The sequence below is a fragment of the Papilio xuthus genome, unplaced genomic scaffold (assembly GCF_000836235.2).
Source record: "Papilio xuthus unplaced genomic scaffold, Pxut_1.1 DF825017.1, whole genome shotgun sequence".
NCBI classification, from domain to species: domain Eukaryota; kingdom Metazoa; phylum Arthropoda; class Insecta; order Lepidoptera; family Papilionidae; genus Papilio; species Papilio xuthus.
The window spans coordinates 5,753,233-5,765,361 of NW_013533632.1; the positions used below are offsets into that span (position 1 = coordinate 5,753,233).

Sequence of the window (12,129 nt, forward strand, 5' to 3'; positions counted from 1 at the left end):
CAAACAAACATGAAAATACGCTATTTATGTGTAAGTTTATAAAATTGTTTTCTTATAAATAAAATTGAATATTTTCTGCCGTCTAAAAACAAAAAGATGGCCACCTTATTCGACACATTCCACATTCAAATTTTTTTCGAGTTTATTTAGTCTACTTACAATCGTCGGCAAATAAGCGCATAGTAAATATTTATCCTATATGATAAGTGTATAATATAGTATAACTATTACATTATTAGAGGCGCGTGATTATTCTACAATAATTTTGCGAGTACTCTCTTAATATGTTTCGTTACAGCAGTTTATCTATTTAAGGGTATAGTGTTACAATTACATTGTATAAGTGCGCGATTTAATTGGGATGTGTCTTAAACTATAATTATAAGAAAAAGTAAGACACATTCGAGTATAATGTGCGGTAGTGCTTATAAAGAATTAGTAAATTAACATTCAAACGTTTCTTATATCAGAGAAACGAAAATCTATTAAAGCTTATAGATTCAGTAGTACCCATAGATTAAATTTCGAGAACATGACCAGGATTGAATTAACATGATCCGTTGGCGGGCAGGGAGCTTGTCAACGAAAACCGCTTGACCGCTGCAAATGAGGTGGGTACATGTACGAGTATGCTGGTTAAGGGAAACATATTCATTTAACATCGCTTGTAAACATGTAGGCATCGTTAAATTGTATGCGTTGATTTTTGAGATTAAAATACCTGTATAACACTTATCAATATCCGTCTCGCAATTTTTTAACAAAACAGAAAAAAATATGTTTTAAATGGGGATTTTCGTCTCAGAAACCAACGATGTGAGAATTATAGCAACGTATTTTGTTATATTTTTTTTTTGTAAATTACAATCAAAATAATTCATCACCATTCCGATAGACCATCATAGATTAGTATAACAAATCGTTTTAAAACGGAAATATAATTTTTAAGAATAAACTCAAGTAAATACTTTGAAAAAAATATCTGCGTCAAAAGTACAAAAGCTAATCGCATTACACGAAGTCTCTGGGGCCGCGAAGCCGACTTTAGGTGGAATAAGCTGTAAATATTTCTACAACATTTATAAATCTGGCTTAAATACGATGTCCTTTTACTGCACTTTCAACTCGTGTGATAAAATGTGAGCTTCATTGTGTTAAAGTAAATTTTATTTTATAATAAACGTTTCTCATTTAATTATATTCCACCGCACACTGCAGCATCGAGGACAAAATAATATGTAGGCGATATAATGTTTAATTTAAATAAAGTAACGTTAATTAATCGATAAATGATAAATAACCTATTACTATTTAATATTCGCATTTATAATATAAGTACAATTACTTATATTATAAATGCGAATATTTGGATGGATGGATGGATGTTTGTTAGGAGGTATGTATCTCCAGAACGGAACGCTAGCTGAAATTTGGCATAGATGTAGAACATAGTTTGGAATAAGAAATAGGCTGCTAATTACGTTTTTTTAATTCTGCGCGAAGTGTGTCGCGGGCGTCAGTGAGTTACATTATAAAGCAAATGTAGCACACTCTATAGATTGCATCGAGCGTTCTAGAATTCCAATCCTGCTGGAATAATCGTACGTTTATGTAACTTTACTACATGGTTTCATAGCTATTCCACGATACCAAAATTAGTTAGAAATTGAAATACGAACATGTCTGCATTGTTTGCAATTTAATCTCTTATCAATGATTGGTTTAGTCGGAATTAACGATGCACACATTTGTCAGAATTCACATAAGCCACGCATTTGTTAATGAAACAAAATAGACAAAATAATGACAACGGCTGCATGTTTTGCATTCAAATTTGCTATGGTTGAAGTAAAAGGTAAGAGTTAACCCTGGAAGGATTACTATACAATGGCGAAGACCTGAATCTTAAGAGGTACACGATAACATATAATAACCAAGATATATGCGACCACGTCGCAAGTCTGTACACTGGTCACTTCAAGCGACTTGCGGGTTGTTCCAGACATGAATCAGAACGTCGGTTAAAAATATTTAAATTGTTTTATTTATACTCTACACAATTATTTTTGTAGTATTTATGATCCTAATTACATTTATATTTATAAGTCAAATTGCATTTCTTATGTATAAATTTTTATACGTAATTTTAATACTAATAAGCCTACTGTACTAAACGTGTTGTTTTTGGTTATGCAAATATGATACAGCATTAACTTATGAATACATTTTGTTGGATATTGAAGTCTAATTGCATTTTCATACAAAATTATGTCGGGTGTGAAACCGTACTAATATTGCTATGGGCTACTATTAATTTACACCTGTTAGATGTTTCGATTTTACACATGTAAAGTTGGTTTGCAAAGTTTGCCAAATTTGTAAACTACTAATTTAGAGCAAACTCGAGTCTCTAAGTGGGGGTTTTTAGTATGAACTGGTTTGGTTGACTTGCTTACGACTGCAAATAATATTATAATTGAAATTAAATTTGCTCTCATAAAGTTATATTAAACACGAAATCACATTATAATTAACCAATTCTATTACAAACCTTTTTCCATGTTAATTTTCAATAGCAGTGTGAGTTTCCAGGGAATACAAAGTTACTCTTTATTTTACTCGCAACAATTAAAAATAAACGTACAATTCTGTAGCTTCGCAACCTGGTTTGTTGTCGTTTGACGCCAAATAAAATATTAAAGTTGGGAAAAGCCCAGACCTCTCTCCGACGTTGTGACATTATTGCGTTTGAGTCTTTGTATTAATGCAAAGCACAATTTGTTAACAGCAGAGAGATTTTAAATTTAAAAAGCTTCGTCTACACCAGAAATAGAAATTCAGTTACCTGCATAAATTGCGTTTCTAGTTTTTATTACGTCGCAGCTTAATCTTACAACGACACAAAATCGGAGTTAAGCCATTATTGTAACCCCGCCAAAATAAAGAACTTAGTGTCAAAATTTTACACGTTTTGCCGTGCAGAGTTCTTCCAAAATTCTTCTGCTTACCATTTTGAGCGGTCGGGAGCCCTTTGTAATCAAGAATTTTGAGACAACTGAGATTGCAACATTCAGTGGTCCTTGGAAACCACTTATTTAGAACATACTTACGTCGACCGGCAACGCATCTGCGGTTCCTCTGGTCTTTTAGATATCCATGGGCGTCGATGAACACCTCGGTGTTCCTGTTGCTCGTTTGCCCCCTTCTCTTATGAAAAAAAACGTTAATGATTTCGAATAGGTTGGTCGCTGATCTACAACCCTGAAGGGCTGACAAGCTTCGTAAGAAACATTATGGCAGTTACGGTCATCATGAATAACAATTAATTTTCTTTTACTAAATGAACAGAAAATCATCGAAAAGAATCAAAATTGATCCAAGACAAGTTAAAATAGTAGTCCTCAATTGCGGCTACACTCTAATACGTACTTGATCCCTAGATACTTTTGATGTGTGTATTTATTGTCTCAAAGATTTCATCGTATAATGACTGTACAAATAGATAAAGAGATAGTTCATATTTTTATAATTATATCTCAATGTGGACATATCATATCATATATTTTGAGTATGTACAAAGGAATGCTACATTACAAGCGTGTTATTGTGTAGATAATATTATATCTGATAACCTGCAATAAAGTAACTCTTTTCCGCATAAATACGTAACGTTGCGCAGTTTGAATACGACTTTTGTGTGAGAACTTGGTCTACGCATTGCTGTAAACTAAGATCAAATGTTTAAATTAAACATCCAACAACTGCAATGTTACAATAAAACTCACGATAGATGAGTTGTCGGCGCACTAAATCAGGGTGTTTCCCATCACCACGTTTCGAAATTAGTTTCGCGCGGAGCGTAGCAATACTGACCTTTATAAAGTTATAATATGTAGCTATCGCCCGCGTCTCCGTTCTTCTATGCCAAATTTCCCCGAGATCTTTTAAACCGTTCTAAGGATACCTTCATACTAACATTCATCGACCCATCCATCTAAACATTCGCATTTACTAATTATTAGTAAGATCAATAAAGTAAAAATATAGTCTTTTTTTTAGTAGTTTGCGTCCATGGTAGGTTTGATATAAGCCGATCTAGTTTTGATGTCTCTTGAATGATAATACTGGAAAGTAGCATATACCGAGATTCCTCGTAGGATAAAATTAAAAAAAAATCATATTATATGAAATAATGAGGTAACAGTCCCCAGTGAGGACACTTAAGCTGAGTCACCTTAAAATTAAGAGGAATCGCGAATGAACTCTTGAAAACAAAGGAAAGTCAAGTGAAGTGACAAATATCCTTTTTAAATATTTAAATTCCACAAAAGTGTAGTTCAATATTTTTTGTTTAATTTCTAACAAAAGTCCGTAACCAATGGTGATGTTGGCAAACTAATTTAATTTAAACTTAAACATTTTTGTTTCTAAGACTGCCCCAGCGGCAGCGTGATGCTGACGTCTTACAGTACATGAGTACAAAAATCAAGTGAAATATGCTAATCGCTCTGTAGAATTTTAATTAAATGTAAATAGATCTGAATTTAACATTTCCAAGCTATATAGTTAGAGAGGAAGATCATTTCGTGAATGAATAAATTTACCTATAAAATTCGTTAGGTACCACTAGGAGATAAGCTGGAAATGGTCTGCGCTTTTGTGACGTAGGACATTTTGAATGCAAAGTTGGTCCCGACGTGCGGGAAATGGCGTTGAGCTGCTAACGGAATTTGCAAGCGGCAGCCTCTCTAAACGAAGCTACGGACTAGTGCCCTTTAAGTAATAAAGTGTTCGATTTAAATATTGAATATTTTTCGAAATGAACTGACGTCGTTCCGTGACGCATTCACTTGCCTAAATGCCACATTACATATCATTATTATTGCTATCACGCTCTAATACGCTAACATTGTATTCCAAATGGCAAACAAATAGCGGTGTGCCAATAAGATTGTAACTTGGATTGATATCAAAAGAATATTGGAATAATACTCAAAACATGATGCCATGTTAGGAATCAGTTGTTACTCGAAAGTGAAATAGATTTATGTGACAATTAAGAATCTTTTAATTTTTCCAAGATTGATTAATTCATTTCTTGACTATTTCACCAATTCAGAAATGCCTACGTCATACCATTTGTGTCACTTTTTCTTAAAATAAGTATAATTTTTGTTATTGTAATGCCTATTTTCGTATGGCCATAAAGCCAAAGATTTACGTCTAACAGATTTATTGCGCGAATTTACCCAAGCATGAATTGCAAAATAACTACACCTACCTTTATAACGTCGGGACCTCCACCTCGCCTTAAATCGATTCCTCACCATTTTTAACTGAAGCGTCTCCAAACCATATTTCACTCCGTAGATACCTGTAACAAATGCATATAAAGGTGGTAAAATTTAGTACTGGCATTACGAATATTTTTAGAATGTATTTCAAAATAAAAAACAAAAATTATTTTCAAACAAACCCATTAGTCTGCTATATCCATAGAAATGTAAACGGAACGTTTATCGAGCGGGCACTATCACCTATTAGAAACATATTTGAACAACTACCGGATCGATTTTGAAGGGACTTTGACGGGAAGATAGGTGTTGCACGCGGGAATGTTATTGGCTCCTTTTTCTTAAATTCCACATTGACAAAGTCGAGAGTGACGACTAGTCTTTAATAAACCCTTAAATCGAAAACGAAATATTTAAACTTGATTCAACTCGGAAGAAACTTAGTATTTCCTCCGCAAACGTTCACGGAAGTAAAAGCAAAATGTCAACGTTATGGTACCGTCGACATAGATTTTTCTGAATACATACATAGAAAATCCAGTCAATATTCGATCATCGCGCGCGCTGCGAATTCTGTTTTCATATCCGTACTATAAATTTTCTTTTCCAATTTATCTTTTCACGTCAAAGCTACCGGCGCGGCGGTGTCTTCTATAGTTGACGGAACATTTTATTTCAGGCGCATATTTAACTTGCAGTTTCTCAAACCTGTCTAGTAAAGAAAACGTTGGTTTTTATTTACAAAAAAGAAAGACTGTAACCAACTTTACATTAAACAAACGATTTCCATTGCCAATACACTTTTACAAAAACATATAGTCGTCCCTTAAATTGTATTTGATAAAACGAATTTCTTTTCGTTGTATTTGATAAAAAGAGCGTCGGTGGCTTTGGGGTTAAGCACTTGACTTGCAACCTGCAGGTCCTGAGTTCGAATCCCGCCATGTACCAATGTGTTTTTCGATTTCCGATTTACATATGTACATTTATCCGACGTTCTTACGGTAAAGGAAAACACCGTGATGCAACCTGCACATATCTGAGAAGAAATTCAAAGATATGTGTGAATTTAAGCAACCCGCATTGGGCCAGCATGGTTGACTATGGCCTAATCCCCCTTAACTAAGGATTGGCTCCGAGCCCCTCGGTGGGGACTTACAGTGGCTGATGATGATGATGAGGTATAACAATAGTTTTTCATGTGATTCTGTAGTTTCCCCGTTAAAGTACGCATAAGTTTAATCAATACGTCAAGGCTTTGTTACTTGTTGTTTGCAATTTAATAATTTATATTCTTAAACAAATACAAATTTAAAATAAACTTTATGCACACGATGTGGTAGCATATTGGGGAATATATGTCATTACAGCAGTATATACGAAAATTTGCATTGTGAAGGCACTTCTGCTACGACAAAATTAAATTTTGTTCAGACTTTAACTTGAGCTTCAAAATATAAATTCGCTTCATATTTTTATAAAATGTTATTAGCATAGTATTTTGTATAGTTTTATTTAGTCGTTATTATTTATAACGGTATTTTTTTTAGACAGCAATAATAATTAAAAAAAATACGGTAAATTTCTACAGCATAATCCTAGAGAAAATCGGGCAAATTAACTTTCAATATCTCGTACCTGCTACACAAAGTGTCTATAAACGTAGAATTAGAATGATCGTCGTATCGGTTAATTGTAAACAACTCTACTTCCGGCAGTAAGTTTTTAAACATTATTACTGTGTGTGTGTTAATATTGTACTTTAATTTGTCATTAACGTTAAAGTATTCCTTATATGAATGCCAGAATATACGATTATCTTTCTGAGACAGAGATATGAAGGTATGGAAGTTTATCATGATTTGATCGAATCCGTCATCAGTACCGGTTAAACTTAGAACGGATACGGGAAGTTAGGGATTAGTATTTGCCCCTGTGTCTACGTTACAACAGGATGTACGCGCTAACATTGAAAACCTGTAATAACCATAAGGGGAAATTATAGCTTATTGATGTCAGCTTATGACTTGAATTTGTTAATTTTTTTTTGTAGATTGCACTTTTTTTTTACTTAATTCTTTTCTTAGGAACTAAACAAAAGTGATATAATTAGTTGCAGTTTTTTCCTCGACTTGACAAATTTTCCCAGTTATCCCCTATTGGGATGCGAAGAATAAGCTATAATAAAATAAGCCTGCTTTATCGTACGCTATGCGATGGTTCGTATAGCAGCGATCCTTTTCATATTGTGTTGGGACTTGATCACCAAGCTTCAGTAGGCGCAGACTCTTATTAAGAATAAGCTCTAGAGACGATAACGGATTTGACTTTAAAGAATATGAGATTGTATTATGTAGTATTAACTATGTTTCGATATATTAATGTGATTCTGCAATCCACATAGAGCGAATGATAAACTGTCTTTAAAGCTAGATATATTATGATCATTATTTACGGAACGTCGCTTTTAACCGAACTTTGTGAGCAAGTGAGGCGTACAACTCTATCCGACACTAAACTGGTTAGCTGTCGTTTGCGGTTCTGCGATAAACAGGTAAGCGCATTTCGCGGCCTGTGTTCAAACTGGCGCGTCAAAACTCATACGGGTGCATCTCGAATTTCTAATCGCTACCACCACACAAACTTTGAAAACTTGTTTATAAATACCGTTATTTAAAATTATTATTTGATGCACATACATTTATTAGCTTTTCTGTAATGAGATATGTGTTAATGAAATCGAGACAAGGTAAATATTTGCCCAGGCGCCGAGCGCTCAATCGCCGTCTGCTACCTAATCCGATGCAATTAAGGAACGTGTAATAAGTTTGTACAATTCTAAATGCAGTGAGATACATAATGGATCTAAATATCTAATATATGAATTTCATTTATCTTTAAATTAATTTATCTTGAAGAAAAATCGTGTTACACTATTTATAATTCAAGAACGGCTGAAACTATTTGTCTGGAAATTTTTGAGTAGGTTGCTTCCAACCAGGTGACAGACATAGGATACTTTTTAATCACTTTCTTTTTTTTTAAATCCGCGCGGCTGGTTTGAGGACTTAAGCTAGTTTTTTGTAGAAAAGAAGTAAATAGAAGCAGGTGTTTGATTTTTTAAACTTAGGCCTACTACCAGTAAAAATATTTAAAAAGAGTGTGATCGTTCGACAAACCTGGTCATATAAAGAAAAAATGTGTTTTGCGATTTTGAACGCGGTCACACCGCGTAACGGCAGGTCGGCGCCAACACCCTCACCAAAGGGGGAAGGTAATTTAGTACACGATTCATTTTCCTTTAAAAATAGCAATAAATTCTGAATACTTCACACAAAATATATAAATGTACCAACGGCTTTTGCATTTATTATGTGGTCTTGTTTCTGTTGAGTTTTTTGACAATTTATTTTGGTAAATTTGGACCAAACTGAAATAGCAGGGATCTGATAATGTAATTCTAATTTGACGTGTAATTGACATAAAGTTAATTTTATGTTATTTTGAATGATGAAATAAATAAATGAACAAATGTAATTCGGTGAAAGGTCTATGTATGTAACGGATACATAATAGTGTCGTAAAGTATTGTAAAGTAAAATAATAACGAATTTGTCCTTGTCATTGTAAATTTCCTTTGTCAAAAATATTGCCAGCCCTTTCATCCTTATTGGAAAAACAGAGATATCAGTATGTTTTCGTATAGGTGTTTCGGCTGTGAAAACACGGTTAAAGTATGTATGTCAGGGAGAAATAACCACCAACCACAAGAATACACAATTACCACACATATCCTGGCTTATATTCAAATCAGGAATTAACGAATGGCCTTATTTTATTCTGTTGCTGGTGTTTTATAAAGTTTTTGAAGTAGCAATAAGTATTTCTGATAAACATGTTTGTTGATATTCTATATAGATGCTTTATGTTTAAAGGCCAAATATTTTGAATTTAGAACAATCCAAATGTTCGGTAGGAACGTTATGAAATAAAAATAAGGCAAAAATTTATGGTTTTCGATTTGAATTAATGACCATAGGGAAGCGGTCTTATGCCTTTTTAGAGGCAATAAAAGGTTCAAAGATATTCTGCTGACTAAGAACACATGATAGCTGTACTTAAGAACGTTCGACTATCTACTCGATGTTTCTTTTGTAAGAAGTAGCGCTTACGTACGTTTTATTCTTTAATTCAAGATTGACTGAAACTGCGGCTCATTGGTTATTTTCTACCAAACGTATTAAACATATCTATTACTTCCTCATTTAACATGTTGCTGAACTGCTTCTGTATATTAAAAATTAACTTAAAAATAATACTAAAAAAATCAAAATATGCGGTACATCACAAAAACTAACATAATGTGACTTATAGCCGAGCAATTCTATGACATATTTACTGCTATAAAATTAAAGTCACCTGTTCCCCTCGTAACTATTATATCTTACTAATATTATAAATTCGAATAAAGGGCTACATGGATCCCGCTGAAATTTGGCATAGATGTAGAACGTAGCCGGGAAGAACACATAGGCTAATAAAGTTTTTTTAATTCCCCGCAACGGAGGCGCAGGTGACAGCTAGTAATAAAGTAACATATTTCTATAAAAAGAGATTGTTTGAAGTTGTATTTTTTTTTAATTTTTACAGTGCAAATATTCCACCTTCTTATTAGATGTTGTAGAAAGGAAACTGTCGGGTGTGCAGTGTGCAAACTAAGTTCTATCGCATAGTCATGTCTTGTAAATAAATAATGTAGTTGCACTGCCTTAACAAGAGCGTCGTTGTCTGGTGCCATCGCCGACGACTACAAATTGCTCAAAGCGATCTCCGCTATCTTTACCATCCATCCATCAAGTAAAGTAACTAAAGTATTTAAACTTTATACTCTGAATACGAAATGAATTACATGTCCAATTAGCATGCTATATCCAACTAGTATAGGGTAGTCTTCATCGATAGAGTATCGTTAGATTATTTTGCAAATTGAAAATTTCCGAACACACATGCCTCGTAACTAGACATTGTTTGAGTTACTAAATTTCTTATATCTACACAACAATGGATGTTTACTTAAAAAATTATTTTTGCTTTTAAAAATTTTAAAGATATATCTTGGCGGCAAATGTAACATTAAGTTATTGTCGACTCTATGTAATAACATTTTCCTTTGTATATCTATTGTCAACATTAGTATTTCCTTTTTTTTGACTTTTTTTGCTAGCATTTTGACGTTTTTTTAGACTTTTGGCGTTGTCCCGATGATGGTTTTAGCTAAATTTCCTACGCATAAATAAATTATTTAATTTTTCGAGTAGATCTAAAGCGACAAGTGATGATAGTAAATATTTAAGTTTTTTAGGAAGCAGTATAATAAGTTGTTTCAAAGTTTCTTTTTCTTCGTAATTTTTTTTTTCGAGAAAAAATGAAAAAAAAAAAATTAACAATATGCAAAACAGGTTTAATTTAATATAACATTGCCATTTGGTCGTGTGGAGGTCGTGGTGCGTGCCGATGATCGATGGTGTTGCGTGTGTTAAGACGGCAGCGGAGAATTGCGTGAGGGCGAGAGGTCCGGGTCCGGGCCCAAGCGCCGCGGCCGCAGCACCGCAGCGCCGCAGCGCCCGCTTTGATCCGTGGTGAGCGCTCACCGCTGGCAGCAGCGGCAAGCGCCGCGCCGCGCCTACTCCTCAGTGCGCATGCCCCGTGCGATCCTCGCGCCTCCCCGCTACGTCACGGTTTAAAACGAAATGCGGTTCGTAGTTTCATCCATTCGCCCGCCTCACAGTCACAGTCGTACCATCGTTCGCCGCGAGAGGTCTTCTTCGGTCCACACAGAGTTTACGACATCTGCGGACTGTCGTCCGACCCTATTTAGTCGAGTACTCGAAAGGGAGCGTGGTAGCGCCGGTATCGATCTAAGCGCTTCTCGTAGCCGCTCGTGCACGAGGCTCTCTCGGGATATTCGGCTAGCGATCGTCGTCGGCGCCGGCCTTTTCGCGGTGTTTACGCGCCGCTTCTACCCGTTTCATTCGCGTGATGATACTCGTTCGAGTTAATTGATAGCGCGCCGCACGCACCTGCAACTAGACGACTGACGGCTACGACTGCTCTACTCGCGCCAACTTCATCGATTCACACCAACAAAAACTTTCGGTAAGTCACTTTCGCTTATTTTAAACTTTTCCTTTGACTTTTAAAGTGTTTATTATTTCTGTGCGAAACTTTTTTTTAATGCTAAATGTGCGTAGATTTTATTTTTGTTTTATTGTGTCTGTTATTTATTTAATTCTATTGATTGAAATGATTATTTTTTCGACGCGTAATCGAATGGAGTGTTTAAATATTTCTTTATAAGAGTTAGCCAGCCATCTGGTTTATAATTCTAAACTTAGATTGTTAAATCGTAAACCACAATCTAGGTATTTGTGGAGCGTTTGCTTCGACGCCACTTTGAAAATAACAGTGTTTTAACTGTTATTTTATTTTTTTATGTTATTGTGCAATTTACTTTTAATAAAAATGATTTAGTTACTTACTATTTTAATTTTCGTTGACATGGACGCTACCTTTCTATATTTAAATGGTAGCAAAATAAAAGTTCAAAAGTAAAGATCACGCGATGTAGATTTTTCTTTATTTTCTGTACATGTCGTAGGATTATTTAATTTAATAGGTAGTTATTAGTTAGTTATGTAGTTGTTTTTTTGTTGTAACAAATTATCTCTATGGCGAACTATTTACGGAACGCCGTACGTAATAATTGCATGTATGTGTTAGAATAATTGCAAAAGCAAAATAAACGCGGCGCGAACAATCGAAACACTTCTTTTAT

General features: G+C 34.6%; 1 protein-coding gene across 2 annotated transcripts in view; it reads left to right on the forward strand.

The window, feature by feature from the left end:
• Positions 1-268: 268 nt before the first annotated feature.
• Positions 269-12,129, forward strand: part of LOC106126481 (neuronal calcium sensor 2) — a 62,699-nt gene continuing 50,838 nt past the window's right edge. The window contains exons 1-2 of one of the 2 annotated variants that reach the window (XM_013324172.1): positions 269-391; positions 471-611. The gene's annotated coding sequence lies outside the window, so the exon portion shown is untranslated. Of the gene's footprint in view, positions 392-470; positions 612-10,972; positions 11,451-12,129 lie in introns of those variants that run through there. The other variant, XM_013324171.1, reaches the window with a different exon arrangement.